Consider the following 7338-nt stretch of genomic DNA (forward strand, 5'->3'; position numbering starts at 1 on the left):
ATCAATATCACTCTTGAGCCCTTGAAGCATCAATGTTGGTGCCTTGGGGCATTCTCTGTAGTGGTTCTCCCATACTATTCTCTGATACTCCACTGAGTACTAGTATGCTGCCACTGGTACCTAGGAATCGAGGGCTGGCTTGGTCTGATGGGGACTCAGTGACATGACATTTGACACCTCTGCTGCTTCAAGTATCAGGAGAGAATACTCTTTGGGGTTGACCTTGTTGCTTTAACTCCTCACTTGTCTCAGGTCTGGATGAATTACTCCACCCTACTCAGAAATGACTGGGGGGGGGGTCAGGTGTTTCAAATGTCTGTGGGGGGAGGACTCTTTATTTAGTTCTGGACAGATGAACTGCTGCCCTGGCTCTGTTGTTGACACATTATATTAGCTCGTTCGCTCGCTCTCTCACTCTGTTTGATTGTAAACAGGAGTACATTAAAACTGAATTAAAACCAAAAGTGCAAATTAAACACACATATTGTTATTTAAATCAATTTAGAGCCCAATTCTATGCATGTCTACTCAGATGTAGGTTGCATTATAGTCAATGGGACTCACTCCCAGGAAAGTGTGGATAGGATTGCAGCCTTGGGTCTTCAGTAATTTTTTCCCCAGAAAATCTGTGCCATCAAATGGGTTTCAAGATTTTAGTTGTGAGTTCATTCTTAACAATCCAGTCCTAGATACAGTTCCGCGGAAATAGTCCCATAGATATCAGAGGAACAAGTTTGACGCTGGCATAATTTGAAATAAATTATATTGATATATAGAGCTGTTACCCTGCACATGTCTGATCTCATCTGATCTCAGAAGCTAAGCAGGGTCAGGCCTGGTTAGTACTTGGATGGGAGACCACATGGGAATACCGGGTGCTGTAGGCTTATATACCATAGTCTTTCGAGACTGAAGGTTGCCAACCAGACATAAATTCTAATTCTAAGTAAATGCATTTAGGACTGAGGTTACGTAACATATGTAAGAAATTCTGTTTTATCTTGTTCAGTTGGCATACTTCATTAGAGAAAGTTCAAATCACATACAGCTTGTGTCTTCATCTGTTTGTAGCAGGTTGCAGGACAATTTGTTTTGGAGTGTAGCCTTGGAGACAGTACGGTCCAACCACACCAAGTTTCCATAGCAGATTTTAAATAGTGTTATCGGAGGAAATTCATAATATAATAAAGAACGGGCGTATTGTGTTTGTGACTGCAGAGGCAGTATTCTAGAGGAGTTACATGCAAAGATGATTCTGGAATACCTGCTTTGTGATTGACAGCCTACAGATATCATTCAGCACTGTTAACATCAATGGCGTTTTTACAGTTGACTGAAATGATGAGGCTCACCCTATAAGGGTGCAATTATCTGAAAGTCACATCTGCTGGGCAGGATAGGGTCACTCCTAAACTCCCTGTGCCGACAGACTGCAACACTATGTTGCTGTGGATAAAGAACAAACCCTGGTTTGTCAACCAATGTGACCTGTATCCTGGCAGTAATGACTAGGTGAAACAACTAGGCAGAGTTGGTGGTAGGACAGAGCAGGAATGGACTTTCATTGGACTGCTATGCTATTTGTCTCAAGGGTCAGTCCTACTACTTGACCATGACATAATGTTACAGCTGCAAAATGGGTGGTGTACAGGTGGACTCTTGCACTTCCACCATTCCCCGCTCCCAGTATACCAGGATTGGTGTGTAAAGCATTCAAGTACTCATGACCTCTGAGGGTTCCTTTTCATGCTCCTCTAGCAGCATGGAAAAAAAAACAACCCTGCACTGGTCTAATAACCCTCCCTTCTCAACAGACCGCAACCCTCACACAGAGAGGATACAGGGTAGATATGCTGTTTGTACATAAGTGAAAGCTGGGGAGCATCAGACACTCTGCTCCACCCATTGGTGCAGCTGGCTAAACTGCCACAGTTTATTTTTCCTTGTAGGATATTCATCTGGTCACATGGAGCAAAACAGGCAGTTCCAGCACAATACCCCTTGGGATCGTTCTGTCTCAGTTCTTACATTGTCTGTCTGAAGAGGTGAAGCTTGAAATATAGGTATCAGGAGAATGATCAGTGGGAGAAAAGGAAGCTGAAATGAGAAATGCAGAATGGGGGGGGGGAACACCTAGGCAATAGCACCCTTTCTCATATTACTCACTTATCAAACCTTAATGAGCACTTAAGTCATGAGTTATTTGTTGCAGCTGTTCCCTGGCATTCATGCCCATCCCCATGCTTATCTTGCCTCTCTCCAGACAACCAGGCTGCCGCTTGATATATACAGAGGGAAGGACAGACTCCACTCTGCCATGCAGATCACAAGCAAACCACCCCCCGCCTTCTAGCGGGGACCAATGGACTGGCGGTTGTCTCTTGCTGAGGCTGCTCCATTTTCTTTTGAGTAATGTCCCCCTATCTTTTCAGAGTGCATGGATATAGTGTAATAGGTGACACTGTACCCATGTATCAGAGCTAATACTGGTATTCCGTTGTGTGAATGTCATCAAGCTGGCCACTGGTTTTTGGTTGGTTAGTGGGTGACCTGTACTGTCGTATATTAAAACAAATAAACAATGTTATTGGGGAGGGGGGGGTGACACCAACCCTAGTGATGCCACTGTATTTAGGCTGTGCGCCTGGTGTGGGAGTAGGTCCATCACGGGGTGGTGCAGTGAGCTCTTGCACTGCGTGACACAAGCCTTAGGGATGCCTCTGCTGTTGTGCGTCTTGGATGATAGCATGGGGTTGTTTGGTCATCACCCATGCATTGATTGGTGCCTTCTATGCATGGCGAATGTATATCACAGTGGGTGAGTAGCAGCAGAGTTCCAGGAATGTTGAGGATGTGCCTATGTTGCTACAGTAGCTTTTGTTTCTGTAGCTATTGTTTTGCTATTGACTCTGCAGCTGGGAGTACGTTGGATCACGCCAGTGATACATCTGCGTTAGCCCTGACATAGCAGGTGCTGCATTGAATGAACATAGGACCAGCCTGCCTACATAGGAAAGGCACTTATGAGATCGCTTTGAAATGTTATGCTCAATTAACGAATGTAAAACCACCCAGGGAGTTCGGAATTATGCTGCTTTGATGGTTTCAGGCTGAGTAGGAGTCTGCGGCTTTTTTTATGAAAAGATTGGGCAAGATTAGGAACTGAAGTCTCAATCAAGGTTTGTTGTGGTGTAGAACAGACTGAAAAGAATCAGGCTGTAGATTGGGCAAGCTTTGAAGGGTCGAAATAATAATAATAATAAGAAATAATGGCACAGATTAGGCATGCTTAATTAAACCCCATTGATTTCAACAGGGCTTCAGTGCACCTGGCTCTGCCCAATGTACTAAAAGGGCAGTAAATTCTCATTAAGAAGAACAGGCTACTCAAGGATGGCCTATGATTCCATTGTAATATCAGAAACTAGGGTTAGGATGTACAGATAGGAGCAGGCTTGATTCTCAGGGGCTGGGATCACTCAGACTACCAGAGGCAGAAAGGAAGCTTTGTTTCCACTCTAATAGTGTCACTGAGTGCACCCTTTTATTTCCTTGTGTCTGTGGCTGTTTACGGTTTGCATCTGTGGGGAAAAAATAAAGCACTGCACTTTAGGTTCAGCGTCCGTAAAGACAAACTTGGCCCTATAGACCTGGCAATGGGACCCATTTCAGACACCATGGCAAAAAAAACCATAGTTGGGCTGTTAGGAGCATGCTGTGATCTTGTGGGTGCCCCCTTGCCCTTCTTCCTCCTCTCAAGTGCACTGACTGCGACTTTCACTTCCTAGTTTGTGGTAACTATAGTTTGCTGTGATGTCTGAATCAGGCAAACTATGGGAACAACTAACTGTAATTTGCATCCAAACCAGAATGAAAAACTCACTTATAGTTGCAATTAAAAAAAAAAAAAAATTTTGGTTTGTAGGAAAGCGGTAATCAGAGTTTGCCAAATTCAGACATCATGATAAATGATGGTTACTGTGCAGTGGGAAGTGGAGGGAAGGAGGGGTGTGTGTGAATCCACAACATTATCTTTTTAACTGGGTGTCCCTGTCCTCACCAACGTTTGTGGTCTTATTTTCTATCCTAGGATGCTTCCTTTTTTTCATGTATTTCATCAGCCTTTAAATGTACGATCTTATCTTTGAAATTAACCACTGCCAGTCTGTTGTAATTGTTAGCATTTGTATTTGATTGCATGAAAGGCATGAAAGTGAAAGGCAGGATATAAATCTTTTAAATACATAAAATAAATATGTTAAAGTGCGATGAGAGTCTTATCAGTATATATTTAAAATTAATGTTTTGCACAAGTATTTCAATGGCTGCCTATTCCATGTCATCTTGTCAAATGAATAATGCTTGAAATATATACCAGGATTTTAAAAAAAACAAATCACTTGTAGCCGAAATTACACGTAACCTGCTTGTTTGCAAAAAGGCTGTCATGGAGCAAGTCATTTTTAAAACAGCAGTTTCTTTATGCACTAGTTAATTGCTTCACGTGCATTTTTTGTTTGCTATATGTGGGGATGACTCTATGTGGGAGATGTCTGCTGCACAGTCCAAAGTGACTGGAGAAAGATGGTGCTTTGTCTGGACCTAACTTTTTTGATGAGATTTTTAAATTAACTGACAGCCCAATCTGAAACTGTGCTGGTGCAGTGGGACCACATGGCCTGCGTTGTAGCCATCATAGCTCAGGAGAAGGCTGGAGGTCTCCTGAGGGTAAGGGAACATTTTTCCTCTTGCCCCAAGTAATACTTCAGCCTGCCCAGTGCGGCTATTGTTATCTACACCAGCTATTTAGCTGGCGCAAGTTCAAGCAGTTCCATGTAGGGCACTCAGGCTGGGGAGAGAGGATGGGATATGGCCGCTGTGCCAATCCCACCCCCTCCCGGGCCTGCTCCACCCCCTATTCCACTCTCCACTGCTCAAAAGCATCCCTCTGCCTTTGATCCGCCCTTCTCCTGCCCAGTAGAACTCTTACCTCTGAACGCAGCATCTGCTTTACTGCACGTTTACAACACCCTTGGCTAGCGCAGAGGCTACTCTGGATTGCACTCTGAGGACTATACTTGTTATACTCTATCCTAGCACTTGCTCAAAGTGCTGGCAGCTAGTGTTAACATCCCTGCTGCTTGCCTCTAGGCCTGTATAAATTTCCCTGATAATACAAACCCCTTTATAAATTCCCAGTGATACTGATTTAAATGGGTTCTTGGTGTTTATAATATACTGTACTAACTGTGCAATTCAATGCATGTCTATTCAGAAGTAAGTCCCATTGTGTACAATGAAATTTACTCTCCTGTAAGTGTGGATAGGATGGCAGCCTGTAACATGAAACATTTGCACTACCCTTGTCCTTACAGTTCTTCTTTCTATTAAGATATGACAAATACCTTGATCTCTTGTCCTTTGCACAGACCTAATGCTCCTCCAGCAATTAGGAATGTACATACAACTTTGGCAGTTCTCTATACAAGTCAGCTGGCAAATATAATTTGTTCTGCCATCTCTGCTTTTTTTGTAGGTTTCATAGTAGGTTCATCTAAGGTATCTAGGGCACGCCTTGATCTAAATGGACTGAGAAATGGCATTTGCTTGTGTTTCCAAAATGAGATTTATTTTCTAGCATTGTCTTTATTTTTATCATTGTTGACAAAAAAATGTGTGAGCTGTTATAGCTGTTCCAATCTTCTTTTGCATTCACATGTTAGGTTTTGTAACTGCTTGTTTTAGCTGGTGTCATTTGGGCAAAACTCCTTTTGTACAGCGGGTTGTTTGTTGATGAAATTAGGATTATCATTTTGCAGAGACTAGCAGTGTTGAAACTATTACTGCTAAGGTCTGTGGAGACTTGCAGGCTCTCCAATTAATTTAATGGTCTAGAACAGTGGTTCTCAACTAGTGGGTCACGACCCACCAGGGGAACTGGAAGCAGGTCCCCTTTAAGGGGTGTGGCCCTGCTCTGATGGCAGGGATTGTAGTGCTGCCGCTGCCAAGCATTTTTTTTACTTACCTGGGGGGCAGCGCTGGCCTCCTGCAGGGTTCCAGAGCTTGCAGCCTTCTCTGATTTCCTCTGCAGCTGCTGTAGAAAGGCCTTATCTCCGATCTAAATCTACATTCAGGCTGTGAGCCTCCAGGACCCTGCAAGAGGCCAGTACTGCCCCCCAGGTAAGTTAAAAAGCCCCTTGGCAGTGGTAGTGCTTCAATATCTGTAGCACTTTTGCTGCCTCCCTCCCCACCCATGCAAACACTTACCTGGGTCCCAACTCCCTTGTAGGAATTTGGGAACTACTGTTTTAGTAGCCCAAAGCCAATAAATTGACTTTGGATCAGACTAGTTCAGGAGTCTCAAACTTTTATCTGCTAGGGTGACATAATTCAGCTTTGCTCTTATGGTGGAGTGGACCAGTTTTAGAAAGTACTATATACATTTTTGTACATAACACTAACAGTTTTCACAATAGAAGAAATTATTTGCAATATATTTGCAAAATTTGCAACTACAGGGGGTTCCCCCCCTCTTTCTATCCAAGAGCATCCCAGTCCAACAGTCGCTTCATCCAACTGGAGGAAGACAATGCACGGTGGCAAGTGGGGTTGGGAAGAGAAAAGCGTAGTAGGAATGTCATGTATTTAAAATGCCTTTGGACTCAGTAAGCCAGGCAAAATGTATTGGCTGTAGTTTGGATCTGGTTCAGTATCCCCAAACTTTTTAGAGGCCCTAGAGTCTGCTGTCTGATTTATAAATGCTAAGGGGTGTGGCTATAATGGTGATTGAGCAACAGTGCTCCCCCACAAGTAAAAGCTTGTTTAACCTGTGATGCACATAAACTAATCTGCCCTTTAGTTTTTTAAACTAAAAAAAAAAAAATTGGGTCACAACCCACTAGTATGTCCCTGACCTACAGTTTCGGAACTGCTGGTCTGGTCTAATTCATGGAATCTTGTTTCATTTCAGACCTGATGAGGTCTGTATATTTCATCTCCTTATATACGAAAATATTTCATCTCCTTAGAACTCTGAAAAACTATAATGTTCTGAGGTCAAGCGTGTGTTTTTCATCTCAGCTCTGAGTTTCATAGATCAAAACACATGCAAAATTTAAGGATGATCCTCCATTTCTCTAGTCTAGAAGATCACACATTCATAATTTTAAACTACAGAATGTTCCTGTATCCTGAAGGATACGATACCCCTTCAGTAGAGCTGCAAAGCTAGCCTGTTGTAAGAGTTTTGCTATTCATATCCACCACATTGTTTAATGTACTTTCGTAATGTACATTGATTAAAATGAGACAGGTTGCAGTCTTGGGACTGATTCGCAT

The 7338-nt window shown here is 43.0% G+C and overlaps 1 pseudogene; it reads left to right on the forward strand.

Moving 5' to 3' along the window:
• The first annotated feature begins 768 nt into the window (after positions 1 to 768).
• LOC136657792 (5S ribosomal RNA) lies at positions 769 to 887 on the forward strand (annotated as a pseudogene).
• Positions 888 to 7338: the final 6451 nt, after the last annotated feature.

The sequence above is a fragment of the Tiliqua scincoides genome, chromosome 7 (assembly GCF_035046505.1).
Source record: "Tiliqua scincoides isolate rTilSci1 chromosome 7, rTilSci1.hap2, whole genome shotgun sequence".
Lineage (NCBI taxonomy): Eukaryota > Metazoa > Chordata > Lepidosauria > Squamata > Scincidae > Tiliqua > Tiliqua scincoides.